This window comes from Chinchilla lanigera, unplaced genomic scaffold (genome assembly GCF_000276665.1).
Source record: "Chinchilla lanigera isolate Chin_1 unplaced genomic scaffold, ChiLan1.0 scaffold00006, whole genome shotgun sequence".
Taxonomy (NCBI): domain Eukaryota; kingdom Metazoa; phylum Chordata; class Mammalia; order Rodentia; family Chinchillidae; genus Chinchilla; species Chinchilla lanigera.
In genome coordinates this window covers 34,647,583-34,666,828 of record NW_004955407.1, presented here as the reverse complement: position 1 = coordinate 34,666,828, position 19,246 = coordinate 34,647,583, and the positions used below count along the sequence as shown (strand labels likewise).

Below are 19,246 nucleotides of genomic sequence, written 5' to 3'. Positions count from 1 at the left end.
AAAAAAAAAAAAAAAAACAAAAAAAAATAAAACATTTTTTAGTTACAAGCACAGTTTAGAAAGACTTAACTTGAACGATTTCAAGGAAAATTTTCTTTATTTAGAATCAGACTTTTGTAGTTAGATATTCAAATTAATTTTTAAATATTTGCATTAGCTCATTTTAGGGAAAATGATTTCTGTTTAGAATCAGGTTGTAGTTATTCAAACATTATGTATTGTAACTCTCTATTTGAAAATTCAAAGTATAGAAAATATTGTGCACAGTATGTCAATAACTATTTGGTGCTGTTATTTTTGAAAGACATCAGAATGTTTTCACTTATACGATTATTTGATAATTTATATTTTGAGAGTTATATTTGCTCATCTGTAAGGAATTTCAGGATAATCAGAGCAAAATAGAATGCATATTTAATTTAGTTAAATTGTCTTTCCTCTTCTAAACACGTTTAAATGCATGTTGGAGAAAAAGGTTGGATGGCTTATTTCTTAAGGTATAAAAGTATATCCTGTCTTTGCCTGAATATACAAGAAAACTAGGTTAAACCATTTTTTTCCACATAAAATTATTCTTGGCAACTCTTTGGGAAAATCTGTTAGCATGTCAAGATAAATTTTACAAGCAGTATCCAGGTTATGGAAATGGTTGCAAAATATCTCAGAGATAAAGGCTCTTTGCAGGACTAGGGTTACAAATATACGTGTGGATATATATATATATATATATATATATATATGGTTCTGTGAGCGCTCAAAATATTATGTTTGGTCTTGTATAAACTGGAGACACCTTTCATTATTTTATTTTGTTAAGAGATGCTCCGGTTAAACTGGATTTACAATTTTAAGGGAGCAAGTGGCAACAATGAATGACTTCCAATGATCTGGGAAACAGTGCTATCTTCTGCCAGGAGAATGAGCTCTGTTAGGTTTATCTCTACTGCTTATTGAAAGCTACAAATGAAGGCCTGACTTCACACCAACCAAATAAATTGCGTTCTATTATTTTGTAATTTTCCATCATTTTTTACCCGAAGAGCTTTGCATGTAAATGCTTGATTTGAAATTTCTGTTTGTCTCTGAGTGCCCACTGCCACTTACTCTTCCTGGAAAGAAAAGTTACACAAAGAAGGCATAGTCACCCACCATAAAGTTCATTTCCGTAGGATCAGAACTACTAGATAATTGGGATCTACTCATTGAAAGCACAGATCTTGGAATCAGACAGTCTTGAGTTGAAACTGCATTACCCACTATCGCTGGCTGTGAGACACTGGGAATGATGTCACGCACTCTGATCAGAGCTCTTCTTTACTCTTCCCATACAGCTACAGAGAGAAATAGAAGGACAATGTGAAGTGTTGAGCCTGAGAGGAGGGCACTGAGCATAGCTAATAAATGATGCTGATTTTGTGTAGTGCCATTAGGATGCCGATTACAGTCTACTCAGGGGCAGGGCAGTACATAGAATGTGAGAAGGAAGCAATAGGCAAAGTAGAGCTAGACATAGTGATGTATGCCTGCGATCTCAGCACTCCGGGAGGCTGTGGCAAGAGGATTGGGAGTTCGAGCCAGGCCTGGGCAGCTTAGTGAGACTGTTGCACAATGTAGACACGGTAGATAGAAAGGTGATAGAAAGAAAGAAAGAAGAGAGAAAGAAGAGAGAAAGGAAGGCAGGAAGGCTGTAGATGAAGCTCAGTGCAAAGGGCCTGGGTTAAGGGAAAAAGAAGAAGAATGAAAACGTGTTATGTGCATGTACCAATTCCTCCATGCTGAACATAACTATTGTATACTGCAAACATGGACTAACAAAAAATTTTAAAAAGTTATTATTTTAAAAGAGGCACTAAAGCCTGGTGTGGTGGTGCACACCTGTAATCCCAGCACTTGGGAGGCTGAGGCAGGAGGATCGTTGTGAGTTCCAGGCTAGCCTGAGCTACACAGTGAGCTCAAGGCCAGCATGAACGGCATGGTGAGACCCTGCCTCAAAAACACAAAAAGAAAAGGCAATGAAAAGGGCGAGGAGCTAGCACCAGAGTCTGTAATGCTGGTTGGGATGCTGCCCGGGGAGAGCTCAGTTCGTATCAGAGTACCAGGACCTGTGCTGGAAGAACTGGCTGATGGAGCTGGGCAGTGAAGACCCTCGCCCTCCGGAAGCACAATGGAGATGCTCCTGGCCCCTGCCGAGCACCCTGTCCCCAGGCAGCCTCTTGTCATCTCCACCCCAGGGCCTTCCTTTCTGGTCCCGTCAGCAGTGTTAGGCCGCTGGCTCTTGGACTTGGACTAGAGCTTCCTCACAGCTTCCTGGCTGTCTGCTCTCCTCTTCTACAGTTTGGCAGGTCTGCTCAGCTTCCTCTCTGAGTTTATTCTATTTTATTTTATTTGCCATGCTCAAGATTGAGCCTAGGGCCTGCACACTAAGATGTACCACCAGTCCTTTTTAAATTACCATTTTTAAAACTTTTGAGACAGGATCTCCCTATGTTGCTAAGGTGCTGGGCTGGGCTCAAACTTGTAATCACTCCTGCCTCAGTTTCCTAGACTGTTGGGATTATAAGTATGCACCAACATGCCTGGCCCCTATGTTTAAAGTTCAACTTTGGGCTGGGGATGTAGCTCAGTAGCGCAGTACCTGCTTGGCAAGTGTGAGGGACTGAGTTGATTCCTGGTGCCAAAAAAGAAAATAGTAAAATAAATAAATAAATAAATAAATAAATAAAAAAAAGATTTTTTAAAAAGCTCCTTAAAGTTCATCTTCATTAAAAGTGTTATCGGAGTTCTAGGGTGCTACGGGCTCCTTCTGGATATTCTTTCTAGCTTCTTGATGTCCTGAACAAAGACTTGACAAGACAGATGCAAAAGGTAGCAAAGTTTTACATTTATTAAAGGTAGGAAAAGAAGTATACTCTGTAGAGGAACTGTGGGCCAATTAAATTCGGAAAAGAAGTATACTTTTCAGGGTGAGGCTGGGTCACGGAAAGAGAGATCACAATTTCCACAAGGTTAGTGTATCCGCATGTTGACATCTGGGCCACCCTATCAAAAACCTGCTTGATTTCATGCCAGAAGAATTGAAACAGCCTTCTTTGGTCCCAGGTACAAGGCTTGGATGTATGTGTCTTAGGTCCACATGACTGACAGGCCGCACCCTTGCCAAGTCAGCTGGTCCTGCCCTAATCTCTTGCCTCAATAAGATTAGGCCTATTTTTTACTTTGTTTAATTTATACTAACTTTTCTAATCCCCCTACACAAGTCAGCTAGGCTCAATATTTATTTACTACAGAATTTATCACTGAATATTTTAAAAATCTTTGAAAAATATAAGATTCATCTTAAAATTGAAGAATTTTTAGAATTAATTAGAATTAATTTTAAATAGGGTTATAGTGAGGAGTCCGAGAAGCATCTCCTCTGCTATCTCAAAGAAGCAAAGTGATCCAATAGTCTTTTTTCTTTATTTGGTGATCCTGTTTTGTTAAAAAAAAGTTGTGATAAAATATACAGAACATGACATTTATCACTGTAACCATTTTGAGTTCACAGATTAGCAGCATTAAATGTATTCAATGTACTTTGGCCCCTTCCCCACAATCAGTACTAAAACCTTTTTCTTTGTTTCCAAAACAAACTCTGTTAATTAAACAATAGTGAGCCCCACCCAGCAGCCTTTCATAACCTTTATTTATGTATCTTCTGTCACTGAGAAATGAGCTGGCCCAGCTAACCATGGGCTTCATAACCAGATACCACCAACTTAGTTTCCTGAGGCAGAATCCATCTGTTATTTTGCACTTTCTATAAAGAGAAGTCCAGGCAGGTGCAGTGGGATCTTCGGCTCGGGGTCAAATAGGCTGCAGTTAAGATTTTGGCTGAAATCCCTTCCCCTGTGGCTGGATAACAGAGGTCCTCATTTCCTCACCGGATACTGCTCTAGGATAGCACCTAGCACCTGAGGGCTGCCTGCTGCTGCTCCTGGCCAGGGTGTCCCATAGATGGCTCATGGCACAGGAGCTGCTGCTTTTTCCAGGTTAACAAAGACATACATCCTTGCCTTTCCCTGTGTGACCAATGGGGGAAAAGTGTCTTAACTATCTCACCTGCTGAGTTCAGGCCCACCCCAAATAATTTCCCTTTTGTCATTCTATGGAATCTAATCACAGACTGACACATTGCATATACAGGTCCTACCCTCTCTCTGAGGAAGGGATTTGATCAGGCTGTGGACACCAAAGGAAGTCTCAGGGAACATTTTAGAATTGTGTCACCACCTTCCTCAAGAGGAATTTGAGCCTTCACCTGAAATTCTCTACAGTAGGGAATATAAATAAATTTCTTTCTGTGCTTTATTTCTATGAAGTTATTTCTGATGTTCTGTTGTTTTAAAGCTTCTAGAATGGATATCAAGACATACAATATAGATCCCACTTCTAACTCATGTGAACTTGATCAGATCCTTCTAATTTCTGGATCTTTTAATCAATATTTGTACATACAAAACCCTCACACAATAAGCACTGTAAATTTGTGATGTTCTGGTAATCATGTATTCACTCAACACTCACCAGGCATTTACCATGCCCTCAATTCTGGGCTAGATGCCCAGGAGCTGTGACTTCTGCCAGGTACAGATGTCTGATCAGGATGTCTCCTAAGTCACTTATCACTGAGGATACAAAATGACCAAAGCAGCCCATAGGTCTTGCCTTCATAGGGCTGCTATTATCATCATGCATGTATAAAGCGCCAAACGGTGGTAATTGCTATGGAGAAAAGTCATCTGGGAAATTGAGCCTGCTGGTAGAGGGGTGCTGGAATTCTTCCAAGGGCTGCTCTTGTGTTAAAAAGAACCTTGGTGATACCAGGCAGTGGTATCCAAAATCAGCTCTTGACAAATAGTCATCACTAGAGAGAAGCCTTCCTGAAACATCTGGCCTGTGGGATGTTTGCAGCTGCTGTTGGGAGAGTTTCACATCTGTGCCCTGACTCATCAGGAGGGAACCTTTCAGTCCTGCGAGCAGCCAGAGGCAACAACACAGGAATGAAATGAAATGACAGACGGTGACAACAGACTATTTTATTGATCCTCATTTGCAGTACGGTTCGAGTGCCTGCCTTGTGTGGAGCTGGTACCTGTGCATGACACATTTTTAGTCTTTCTTCATTCTCTCCCCACCCTCCGTCTCTTGAGTCCCTTTGAGAAAGATCTTTTTTCCTCCTTCTTAATGTTTGTTCCTTTATTTTGCTCTGTATTTATGCTTTGGGTCTCTCATAGAAGAGAAAGAGGTGATATTTAAGCTTCCGTGTCTAATTTATTTCACTTAACATTATAGGCTCAAGGTGCACGCTTTTTCTTACAAATGACTCAGGTTTTTCTTTCTTTATGACAGAGTAGTAGTCCACAGTGTGTGAATACCACATTCTTTATCCATTCATCTATTTTTTTTCTTTTGGTACTGGGAATTGAACTCAGGACCTTGCGCTTGCCAGGTAGGTGCTTGTGCTGCTGAGCTATACCCGCAGCTCCTATCCATTCATCTGTTAATGGACATATGGCCCTCTTCCAAGATTTAGCTATTACGAGCTGTACTGCTGTGAACATAGGTATGCATGTATCACTGTAATATCAGGTCTTTAACTTCCCCGAGAAGTTACCTAGCAGGGGGACGGCTGCAGCAGATGGAATTTCTGATGTTATTTTAGGAAAGCAATTCCAGGGAACATGGTGACTCCGAGGTCTCCCAGAAATAGGCCACGCGGAAGCAAAGCCCAACTCTTCTGACTCCTCATCCATGGCTCTTCCCGCTACCTCTCCCCAGAGTGACCTCGGGACCCCCGCCCTGCTCCTGCTGGTCTCTGAGGGCCCAGTGAGCATTTATTGGAAGCTGGATTCCTTTCCTGGGCCCAGTGCAACCAAATACCCAGGACTGGGTGATTTAAATAACAGACATGTACGGTCTGCAGTCCAAGGCCCAGGAGCAGGCAGGGTTGGTTTCTTCTCAGAGTCTTGACAAAGAAAGTTTCCAAAGCTCTCCTCTGGCTTCTGGAGTCCAGTCCTGCGGCCCTGGAAGCCACATCCTCAACTCCACCTTCACCATCACATGTGTTCTCCCTGCCTGGCTGGGACCAGCTGTCCCCCTTAGATAAGAACCCTGGGCACACTGGCTCAGAGGCTCACCCTCTCTCCGCATGGGAACTGGTTAGGTCTGCACTGGCCCCATTTCCAAACTAGGCCCTGGTCAGGGGCCCTACAGGTTGGAACTTCAACATGTGGATTTTGTTGACTCCATGTCAGTGACGTCAAGACAGATGCTTTGGACCTAGCACTCAGCATGCAGAGGCGCTCAGTGAGAGTGTGCCGGCGACTGCCCCGTGCCTCCCCTGGTTTCCACATCGCATCATGTGATCTGCACCCTGGGGACTCATGTGGCTTTCCCCTCTCAGCCCCTCCCAGTCACTGCCACCCTCCATTGTTGTGGTCCATCCTGAGGATCTGGACCGATGAGAGAGGGCTACACAGCCTCTCCTAGTTCCTCACAGATGAAGGTTGACAGGGGGCGCTGACTGGTGGACATCCAACTCCAGTAGGCAAAGCCTGCCTAGAGGTAAATATCTTCAAGGTGGCTCTGAAAGAACACAGGGTCAGGCCCGGGCTTGCCTGAGCTTCCATCTTTTCAGCAGAGTCCAAACTCCAATGGCTGAAGTGTCTTGGCCTGGTCCTTCCATGCACTTTGTTCTAGTTAGATCTCGCCATGAATTACTTCCAGCTCCAGAAGTAAAGGCAGCTCCTGGGAGGTGTATCTTAGGGTTCAGCTCCAGTCCTATTTCCTCCATGAAATCTTCCAGGGCTTTTTTAAATCAGGAAGGGCAGCTTCTTCCACTGAATTCCTATTGCAGATACCATCTCAACAGGATTCTTGTCCCAGAATTCATTGTATTATAACTTTTGCCCAAGGGATCAGATAGGGTTGGTCTATAAATAGTCTTATGTGTTAACAGAGTAAGTTTTTAAGCACAGGGATACTAAGAAATGCCACCTCTATCTTAATTAATCTTTTCTTTTACTCCAGTACTGCAATTCCTTTTAGAGTAGGAAGATGCTGTATACCAGGATTATCAAGATAAGATACCTACCTCAGTTTATACTAAAGTGTGAGTGACTGATATGACATGTTTGTCCAAGATAAGATTTTGATAAACCATAAGGCAGCACAACACATGTTGCTGGAAGGGAAGAGGTAAGGGATCCTAGAAAAATAGAACCAATGCAGGAGAAAAAAATTATTAAAAGAGACATGAACCATTGGAGATCAGTCTTACTTACTCTGCAGTTTTGTTTGTAGCTATCTCTAGGGGAGAAAAGAAGCCGTGAAAGCTTCCAGATACTGTGGCTCCCAAGAGAATCATTCTTTCCTCCTTCCAATTAGGCTGTTTACCTTTCCTTTTCAGTACAAAGAATGTTCTTTATAAAGACATGTTGAATGTCCAGACATTTAAAAGCTAACAAGCTTTACATTTTCCTTTTTTTTTTTTTTTGTACTAGGGGTTAAACACAGGGCCTTTGCACTGAATTACATGCCCAGCCCCTTTTTATTTTAAATTTTGAGATAGGATTTCTCTAAGATAAGTCCTGGGCAAGACTCATATTTGGGATTCTCCTGCATCAGCCTCCTGATGTGCTGGGATTACAAGCTTGTCCCATCATGCCTTGCTCAGCTTTGCCCTTGAACTTGATCTCCTGTTCCAATAGAGATACTCCTACTTATAGATAATCATCTAGATAACAAGAAAAAGTTATAGCCTGGACATACGTACTTCTGTGAAATGACCGTGAAGAGAGTAGGCCAGCTCACTGGAACTTCTCAGAGACCCAGTGAGTTTAGCGATGTGGGTCTATGTTTTCCCAAGACAGCTGCTTGGTAGACAGCGGTCTCTTGTCTTGTGTAATTTAAAACATGTCCCTCCAGACCACTAAATGGCTAGCGAGTCCTGAAGCTCCATTCACGACCTTTAAGAGAGAGAAGTTTGTTACATCCAGCCAGCTGGTTAGGGCGCCGTGACAGGTGTGTCTCAAATCTTGAGTCAGCCTTCAATGTTTGATGGGAAAGCTCAGCCAGAGACAAGCCAGAGAGCTGCCTTACATCTGTAAGGCCGAGCTCAAGCTGAATGATTGGAATACACACACATTCACATGTTGTTTTCTCAAAAAGGTCAGCTGTGGCAGCCGCCAAGAAGAAATGCCAGACGCTGTCGGCTTGGCTGTGCCCTGCCATACGTTCATTCGTGGGCACAAAGCCGAGACCCATTCTCCAGCCCAGGCCAGACTTAATGCTTCATTACCTTGCCCACCTCGACACGGGATGGAGGGTTGAGCCCTGAGCAGTAATAGCTGGCCATAGTGATCAACATAAATTACTGTATGCTTGAGTACTTGGATGTATTTCCAGTCTATATTCCGAAATAATTTGCTAGGGTACTTAGCAAACCATGGAGATTTGCTCTTAAGTGAATTGACTCTAGTAAATATTTTCTAATCCAAAAGGTCAACTTTCACGCAGCAAGCAAAATAGAAGTAATGCAAAGCTGTGATTTTCTTTATTGAGACTATGCCTTTTCTAGTAATTGATTTTTGAAAATAAAAGAAGAGATCACTCTTCTATGTATTTGTTAGGTATCAACACTTATGTTCAGTATTATATTAGGCAATATGATCATCTTACATGTGCTTTAATGTTTTGAGTCTCATAACCGAAAGTTGTGCAAGTTGGAAACTTCTACTAAGAACTTTTACTAGTATTTGATATTTTCAAACTTGGATGGATCCATATTCCAAAGGTCACTCTTGCCAGAAAATAAGAAATCTGAATGGTTTACAGAGAGAGCTGGAAGCTTTGAACACATAATTTAAAGCTCCAACTGTAATAAGAATGGAATGATCAAAGCTGAATTCTGCTGCAACTTGTTAGGTGACATGTTGCCTTTTCTGTCTGTCACAATATCTTTAGAAAGCATTGACAAATTTTAACAAAAATAACACACTGTTAAACAATGGAACCTGTACTTTAACTTTGACTCACCTTCTTGACATTGAATAAAAAAGTGCCAAATGCAATTTCCACAGTCATTTCCAGTAGATTGCAATGAAATTTGATTTGAGGTTATAGAACTAACTATGTGATACTCAGGGCTGGAAACTGCATCTCTTGGATAGCACTGTGCCAAAGGAACTCTGTGTGTGTGAACTTATGTTTGTCCATTTGATGGTTAAATGCATACTCGCAAGACTGCGAATGATTTTGAGATAATTTGTAAGTTATCAACATACATATATATATATTACTCTGCTAATTTGCAAGGTAACACTGGTTTAAAATATTTTTTTTAAAAAAGGAAACAAATTAGCATACCTTTAATTCTTATGCTAGTGGGGTCTTTCTTCTCACTTAGTTATGCCTAGGAAGTTGACACAATTTGGATTCAGAATTTAAGGCATCTCAAAGAGCACCTTGGTCAAACCCTCAATGTAAAACAGGGTCCCAAGACCTCAGCTGTGGGGCATCCTGCCCGAATTACATGACTAGAGAAGGGTTCTGTCCCCTGGAGCTCTTTCTTTCTTTGAAAAATGACTGCTAGTACATGTTTGCAGTATATGATGCTTGTGTTCATTTTAGGGGGTAGGTACATGTAATCAACGTATCTTTCTTCCTTTCATTCTCTTTTCCCCCCTCCCCCTCCCCTTCTCCAGTCCCTTTCTCGTTTGCAAGTGAACTGTCACCCTGTTTCTTACTGTCTTTCATTTTTTAAAAAATATATTTATATTTTGGGTTACTCATATAAGAGAATCCATGTGATATTTAAGCTTGTGTTTTTGATTCATCTCACTTAACATTAGGTCTCAAGTAGATCCATATTCCTACACAGGACTCAAGTTTATCCTTCTTTGATATATAAATACTACATTTGCCTTATCCATTCATTTGTTCATGGGTATATTGGACTCTTCTAAAATTTAGCTCTTACGAGTTGTACTGCTATAAACATGGGTATGCGTCTATCCTGGTGTTTTTAAGTCTACCACATTTGTAGTGCCACAATGTTACATTTCACCTGTACATTTTCAGTTATACCCAGTGAACGATTGTCGGCCACACTCTGGAAAAGGATGTTTATAGCACACTAAGGTATTTAGGGCAAAGGGAGAGGGACTACACTCATATAACTGTTGCTACTTTATATTGTCATACTTTTTTCTGTTTTGTTATTAGCTGTGGCTGTTAATTTACTACTGTCCTAATTTATCAACTGAATGTTAGCAGAAGTAGTCTATATGGGAGAAATAGGATTTACAGAGTTCATTATTTTGTGGTCCCAGTATCCCCTGGGAGGTCGTGAATAAGAAGGGGGATACCAAGACAGGATTGCTTCTGGTATTGGGAAAAGTGGAGATGACTACAGTATACCATTGTGTTCCAGGAAGTCTGGGGCCTTTTTGTGAAGCACCTGTCTGGTCTCAGTTCTTCACAGTTGCAAATTCTACTCCTGATCTGTCTTGGGGCTGGGGAGCTACAGCGCATTCCCCTGGACTGCACGTTCAGAGCGGAGCTCAACATTCAGACCTCTGACAGTATCTTTAGTGAGGTATTACATATTCGTGTCTGTATAAAGACATATGTTTGTTTAACATAACATTTGAAATATATAATCATTCCATGACCATGTTTTAGTATTTCATTTAGTGGACATGGCTGGGTTCTCTTAACATTGACTGTTAGTACTGATGACTCGTAGAACCCCTTTCCTCTTTCAGAAAGGTTGGATGAAATGCCTGTTTCTTGCAGCCAGAAAGTACAGTGAGTCCTGGCTCCGTCTCAATTTGTTAAATTCCACAAATTCTTCAAGAAAATTTCCCTGCATGTTCTGAGACAGGAGTCACCATGTTCCTTCCCACTCCCAGCACATTGAAACTTTGCATTTTAGTTTGCCCTGCCTGCACTGCATCCTACCCCATAAATAGGAAGGCCCCTCCTTAATGGCAGAGCCAGGGTCCCCAGCTTGGTGTTTTGTGCTCAAACTACCGGCTTGGAGGTGGTCATGGGTCCTCCCTACTTAGTGAATGATGAGGAGTCCAGTCACATCCGTGCACATGGAAAAGACAGAGAGAAGTCAGGTAGTGGGGCTGAGGGCTCGGTTTCTATGGCTAGGGAGGCTGCACTTTCTCCCTAAGGTAATAGAGGACCACCAAGGAGCAGTGGTTATGGAGCACTGCTGTGAGTAGAACAGACCTCTGGAAACTTGACCTGAGAAAGTCCTGTGAGGAGGTCTTCAGGGAAGCCTTTGCAACATTTCAGACAACTGGTAACACTGATGTGATCTTGTTGGTAGTAGAAAGGTAAGCACTGGAGTTGTTTTGATATTAGTATTGATTAGCAATTGGCTTGGAATTGATTGGATCACATAACTACATTAAAAATGACCTTATAGATCAGTCTACACTGTTATTCTGCCCTGGGATCGTCCCTGAAACACAAGTAGCAGGTAGTCAACCACAGATGGGACTCTGGCCCTTTCTCTCTGCAGCACTTGTCACCTTTGCACAATACTAATATTTTCCCTTATAGTGAGCCAAGTCTTCCTTGTCATTCCCATGCATGGGTCCTGATTTGCCCTATGGAATACTGCTAAATACATCTACATGATAGTTCATGAAATGTTTGATAATAGCTGCTCTGTTCCTCTTCCATACTCCCAGTCGGGTCTTTTATCACATGACACTAAATTTCCTTGCTTATGTTTGTTTTCTCTCACTCTTGACTTTGTTTCACACAAAGTCTAAGCCAGCACTTTTTCCAGTAGATATTTTTGAGTTAGAGCTTCAACTGTAAACTCAGGAGAAAAATAAGTGAAAAGCACCAAATATATGGGTATGATCAAAGCATACAGTGCATGTTTAAATTTTTAAAAATTTTGTTACAATAAAAGATGCACTACCATTAACACCCCTCTACGTTCTCTCCCTCAGTTTGAACACACTTACCCCCATTGTTATCACCACTTTATGAAGTAGTTCTGAAAGCTGTCTTCTGTCATGGCTGCCTTGATGTCCTAAATTAATCCAAAACATTTACCTTTCATGGTCATTTTGACTTTGGGGAAGAGCTGGAAGTCACACAGTGCCAGATCTGGTGAATAAGGAGGAAGAGGACACACTATAATGTTTTTATGGGCCTGTCTTTCCTTTGAATGATGTACGGCAACAACATTCAGTGAATTTTTGATCACATCTCATAAAGACATGAAAAAGGACTTTCAGAACTGCCTCAGAAAGCAGCAAGAACAATAGAATAAGTGTGTTCAAAGAGAGGGGAGTATTTAGAGGGGGATTAATGAATATGCCTTTTACTCTGATAAATTTTTAAAATTTAAACATTCACCATATATTTCAGTCATATCTTGTAGGTCCTTTGCTACTCAAATCTTGACACAAAGTGTGTGCAATGTAATAGGTGTAGTTGTTTGTTTGTTTGTTTGTTTTTTCCGGTACTGGGAATTGAACTCATGATGTTGCGCTTGCCAGGCAGGCACTGTGCCACTGAGCCAAATCCCTAGCCCCAATAGTAGTTTTAAGCTATTGTGTTCTGGGACTATTTGTTATGCATCAGTAGATAACTAATACAAACGCCCCTTGCTATCACTAATGCAGAATAACAGAAATGAAGATGAGGGTAAGTTTCCCAGCTCAGAATGGTGATTTTTGTTTTTAAATTTTTCTTATTTTGAAGAGAAAAGAACAATCAAATTAATAAACAAAACACAAAAACAATAAAAATGATACAGAATTTCAAACAAGGTGATAGGAAATTGACAATGGTTGTTGCATTACATATTGCTGTCTTCAAGCTGCTTAGTCAGATAACCAGATGTAGGTATATAATATCGATCACTTAAACATTAACTGTTCCTTTCAATAAACCAATAGAAATTAGTAGTACAATTATCTTACCTATCTTTGTATATATGTATATATTATTTCCTTTTGAGCAGTTTCTTTCCCTTTCACAATATCTATTGTACCTTTCAGATTTTATTTACTCTTTCAATTTCTTACACTAGGGAGACAATACAATGTTTACACATGTGAGTCTGATTTATTTCATTTATGAGTGTGGTCTCTAGTTGCATCCATTTACCTATAAAAGCCTCGAGTGTATCTTTCTTTATTACTGAGTAATATTCCATTATACGAAAATACAACATCTTTATTACCCATTCTTCAGTTGACGGGCATTTGGGTTGTATCCACCATTTAGCTATTACAAATTGTATCGCTATAAACATGGGTACACATATGTCGCTGTGATTTGATGTTTTCAGTTTTTCTGGAAAAATGCCCCAAAGAGAAATAGCTGGGTTGAATGATACCTGTAATCCTAGTTTACTGAGGAATCCCCACACTGATTTCCACAGTGGTTGCACCAGGCTACACTCCTACCAACAGTGGAGAAGTGTTCCTTCTCAGAATGGTGATTTTTGAAGCAAAATGGAAGACTACCTGTAACCACAGTACCACTGGCGGCAGAGGATGCATTACAGAACAACTATAGAGATGACACAAAGCCCAAGAGTAGCAAGGAGGGCAGTTAGGGAGGAAGAAGGAAAATGCAGTTCTGACTGTTTATGGGCTCAGCGAGACTCACCAAATATGTACCAAACACAAGTCCTGGCTTGGGAGAAGTGATCTGAGTGCTGGTCAGTTCACCAGGCCTGCGCGTAGAAATCTTATTTATATCGCTTTGGTTATCCCTTACATCTTCACACACTGGGGGACCATGCATATTGACTTTACATTTTTATCCTGGGATCTGTGAGGAGAAACAACAGAAATGGATCAAGCAAAGGATAGGATGATCCTGAAAATGTGAACCAAGTTGGATCATAATGCAAAATGCAAAGCTTTTAGAAACGTTACATCCAAATTACATTTGCTTTTATTCATTCATTTATTTCATACCATTTGATAAACATTTATTCCATGCAATGTTATTCTAGGCCTGAAGGATCATAGTGTCTCCTAAAGAACAAACACAAAAACCACTACAGTGCTGAGCAAATGAGAAAGGATATACATAGATACCATGGACTACTTTTTGCTATACTACTCTATTGGTGTAAAGAAGCATGAATTCTCATAGAAACCCAAATTTACCTTAGAGGTCTCTTTAACATGTTATAACTCTTTACAGTTGTATCTATTATATGCTAAAGTTCTTTTTTTTTCAAATCTTGTTAAAATTTAATAATCATCTATGCCTATTCAGATATTTCTTAGGAAAATATTAGTAATAATAACATATAATAGCAAAATGAACAATTATGACATTAAAAATTTTTGAGCACTTGCTATTGACTAAGCATGGGACACTGAGTCTGTCATATGCCAGAGTGTCTAATCTTATAAACCCCTTGTTTCTGTTGTGTACTGCTTTTGTAGGTTTAAGGCAAGGGAATTTTGGATGATAGAGTCCTCCTCACCTCCCGCCAGTCCATGCTGGAGATCGAACCCAGAACTTCCAGAATGCTAAGCAAGAGCTTCTCACTGAGCTACACACCCAGCCTTGTGAGGGAATTTGTATCTTGTTTAAAATCATGTAGTTGTTCAGAAGCCAAATACTGTACTGCCCTTGCTTTATTGTCTTTCAGGCATGCCTCCAGCATTTGATAAGCCTTATAAAATATTATGCAAATTATTAACAAAGTGTTAAATAAGATTTGCAGTTACAGCCATATGAATTAATGGGTTTTGGAAATAGTTACCCTGTAGTAAAGCTGAGAAAAAATAAGGCAATTATTATCAAGTATTGGATTTTATAGTTAAGGCAAGACTACACTACTCAAAGGAAGAGAAACACTCAAAGTGAGCCCCTTGTTCATCTTAGAGTCCTGCCTTTCAAAACTGTGATACATGGGATGGAGAGAGACCCTGGCAGACCAAAAGAGGGTGAAGTCTGAGGCATCTTCAACAATGACAACTGCTTTTCAGAATTCTGAAGAGAAGAGGACTGTGCAGAGAAGGAGTTTCAGGTATTAGCGCAGGCCTCTTGAGTTCTTGGTTGAATACTAAGCTCTGTACGGCAGATGCCTTCAAGATATCTGGTAGGGTAGAGTTACTGGAGACCCAGAAGAGATATAATATTGAAAAATGCTGGAATTTTAATGAACTGAGCCTGAAATTTCAATGAACAGTATAGAAAACTGAAGACAATCAGATCAGATCCCCAAGAAATCCATACCTTAGAAAGCTGAGCATATCTAGACCACAGAGTGATGACTACTATACAGTACCCTTGACTAAACCTAAAAGTTCTGCAAGATCTAGTTGATTAGCCAGTAAATTTATGCTTTAAAAGAAAACAACTCAGTAATAATTAAAGGAAGCCCCCCCAAAAATAGAAAGGAGAAGCAAAAGAGGAATTTAGATTTTAATAGCATAGTAGTCACAATACCCAAAATACAACAAGATTGTAGTAAACAAAAAATATAGCAAATAATCAGAGTAAACAGATGTACACATAAAATAAATATTTGAATTAGCAGACAATGTCTTTAACACTGCTGTTGTACATGTGTTCAGGAATTTAAAGAAAAAAATATGAGCACGTAAATGAACCGATTGGTGCCATCAGTTTGATAGAAGGAAAACTATCAACTATGACAAAAAAAGAGATTTCTTTAGAATTGAAAAAGAAAGCATCAGCAGCTGAATGTTTTTCTAGAAGAGTTTTGCAGCATATTGGAAAATGCAGGAAGATAAAAAATAAACACGACCATCTACAGAAATTACTAATATAAAAAATTGAAAATGATAAAAAAGAACTTACTCAAACCAAAATAGAAGAGTAGAAAAGTACGAGGGGAATGGAGCTTGAAAATGATGAAGATACAGTATATATATATATATATCTCTATATATAGATATATATATATACACATATAGATATAGATATTTCCTCCAATGACTAGGATTATTATGTACTCCAAACATATACCAATAAAAATAACAGTGTGAAGAGAGACTCAGTTCTATATCATTTGATTTATTGTACAAGGAGGGAGAACAGAGAAGGAAAGAAAAGAAGGCAAAAGGGAAAAAAGATTAAATTCCAAATTGATGAATATTGGTAACTTGCTGGTTCGAGAAGCTCAGCAAACCCATAGAATAAATATGAAGAAATAGTTATTAAAAATAAGAATAAAGAAACACTTGAAATCAGCCAGAGAGCAATTAGATACATGAGGAGAATGTAAGAATTATTTTAGAAAGCTGAGTCAAAATGACTATGAACGAAGAGATGATGGGAAAATCTTTCTATGATGTTGAAGAAGCAACAACTATGTTAGCCTAGAATTTTATATCCAGCAGAAATATCCTGTGAAAATGAAGCAAGAATTTATTTTAGATCATTGAAAACAGAAAGAATTTATCAACAGTAGATTTCCACTAAAGCAGTATTAAAGGAAGTTAAGGCGGGCTGGAAAACAGGTTACCAGCTAGAATCTGGGTATTCAGGGAGGCATGAAGAGTGCTGTTACTGGTAAATATGTGGAAAAATAAAGAGTTTTCTTTTGATTCTTACACTTTCATTAAGTGAGAAAAATAAAAATGTATTGTGTGAATTACAACATTACCTAGAAAAATGCATGACAACCAGTAACATAAAGGATGAGAGACAGTAAATGAAATTATATTTTTGTTAGCTTCATACACAATTGAAGCACTATATTATTAACTTGAGATATACCATGGGTTAAAGACATATAATCTCTAGAGAAAATAGTGAAAAATAAGATATTCTAATAACCCAGTAGATAAGATAGAATGTGTATAAAATATGATATCAAGGGATGAAAAAAATAAAAATGGAATACTAAACTTTAAAACAAAAGAAAATATGCAGGAAGATTGTAGGATTAAACTCAACCACCCAATCATTGTATTAAATATAAATGTGTGTGATTAAAAAACAAAAATTGTACAATTTTATTTTTTAAATAACATTTTAAATGTGGAGATTTCGCTAAGGGAATACAAATAAAAAACTGGACAAGACAAAATGCAAATAATATCCAAATATGGCGGTGCATCCCTGTAATTTCAGCACTGAGGCAGGAAGCTCACAAGTTTGAGTACTTCCTGGGCAACTTAGCAAGAATTTACCTCAAAATAAAAAATATGAAGGGTTGGGGGTATAGCTCAGAACAAAGTCCCCGGGTACAATCCCCAGTGCAGTAATCATCATCATCATCATCGTCATAGGGAAGAGGGAGTGGCTACATGAACAGGTACAAAATAGACTTGAGGAAGATTATTACCTAAGGTTAAAGAGACTATTTTTAGAATAAAATTGTGAATAAGACATAAGGATCATACCAGTGGATGCACCTAATATGGAAAACCTAAATATAAGTACCTAATATAAGCACCTAAATACATATTAAATATTTTTTAAAATAAAAGAGAAAAATTCAAAACCTATAGTTATGCCTGGAAAACTTAGTACCATTCTCCCAGGAAGTGACAGAACTAGACAGAAATCAGTAAGTTCACAAAAAATTTGAGGAATGCTTGACCAAATTTGCATTTCTAGAATGATCAGTTATAGAAATATATTCTTCTATAGGATACATGGAATATTTACCATGACAAACCACATCTGGGCCAATGTCTTCATGCATTTCTGAGCATTAGAATGATATAGCATATGCTCTCTGACCATACTGGAATTAAATAAGTCACTAAAAACCACCTGAAAAGTCATCATGTATTTGGAAATTCAACTATACACTATTAAATTAGTCAAAGCTCAAATATGGAAAATATTATGAGCTAAATGATGTTGAAAATTTAGCTCTATAAATATATAAGTTGTATCTACATTAGTGTTTAGAGGGAAATAGTTTTAAATGCATGCATAAGGAAAGAGGTTTAAAATAATAGTGTAAGCCTTCACCATAAGAAGCTAGTAAAAGAAGAGCAAACTGAATTCAAATGAAGTAAAGATATAATAAAGATAAGAGTGGATACATAAACAAAATGTAAAATTGGCCCTACAATTGAAAAAATCAAATGTAGATGCATTTCTTTGAAAATATTAATAAAATGAATAAACATCTTTAGAAAGAATTGTTAATGAAAAGAATACCAGTTACTGTATGAGAAAGAAAAGAGGAAGTAATGCTGTAAATACTTCCAAATGAAAATAAAAATAAGATATTAAGATAATTTTTTTACTAAGAAGATAGGCAAATTGAGGAAAATAAGTTCTGAAAGAAACACAAATTAGTAAAATGTACACACAGAGAAATAGAGATTCCCCATAACTCTGTATTGAATAAAATAAAAACTTTAAATCTCACAAAGTGATTTCAGTTTCTTTTAGCTTTAATTGTGAACTCTATCAAATATGTAAGAAGTAACACTAAGATGACACAATGCACTGAAAAATAAATCACCTAGTTTGTATTCTAGTAAATTAGATGTTTTTGTTTTAATGTTTAAAGCTTTTATCCATCCTGATTTTAGTTTAGTACGTGGTGAGAGACATTGGACCTAGTTCAATCTTCTGCCAACAGGTATGTAGTTCTCCCAGCCTGATTTGTTGAACAGGCTATCTTTCCTCCATCATATGCTTTTACTTTGTCAAAGATCAAATAGCTGAATGTGTATGGGAATTTCTGTACCCTTTATTTTATTCTATTGATCTACATGTCTACTTTTGTGCCATGATGATGCCTTTTTTTTTTCATCCCTGTTGCTTTGTAATATACCTTGAAATCTGGTATTGTGATGCCTTCTGTTTTGCTCTTGTTTTCTCAAATTGCTTTTGCTATTCTAGGTGTGTTAAGGTTCCATACAATTTTAGGACTGTTTTCTGCAGATCTGTGAAGTATCCTGTTGCTATTTTGACTGGGACTGCTTTGAATTTGTGCAACAGTTTCAGAAGTATGACTATTTTGACAATATTTGTTTTGTCTATCCAGGAGCAGGAGACATCTTTCCCTTTTCTGATGTCCTTTTCAATCTCCTTTTTTAGAGTACTGTAGTTTTCTTTGTAGAGGTCTTTCACATTTTTGTTAGTTATTTCCTAGGTATTTCATCTTTCTTGATACTACCATAAATATATTGTTTTCATAGTTTCTTTCTCTTTGAGTTCATTATTGGCATATACAAATGCTATTGATTTTTGTGTA

The 19,246-nt window shown here is 38.6% G+C and overlaps 1 long non-coding RNA gene across 1 annotated transcript in view; it reads left to right on the top strand.

Annotated features, from left to right (window-relative positions):
- Nucleotides 1–14,704, top strand: part of LOC102003412 — a 79,980-nt gene extending 65,276 nt beyond the window's left edge. Inside the window, exon 4 of the long non-coding RNA XR_001231192.1 lies at nucleotides 14,490–14,704. This is a non-coding gene — a long non-coding RNA (uncharacterized LOC102003412). The remainder of the gene's footprint in view (nucleotides 1–14,489) is intronic.
- Nucleotides 14,705–19,246: the final 4,542 nt, after the last annotated feature.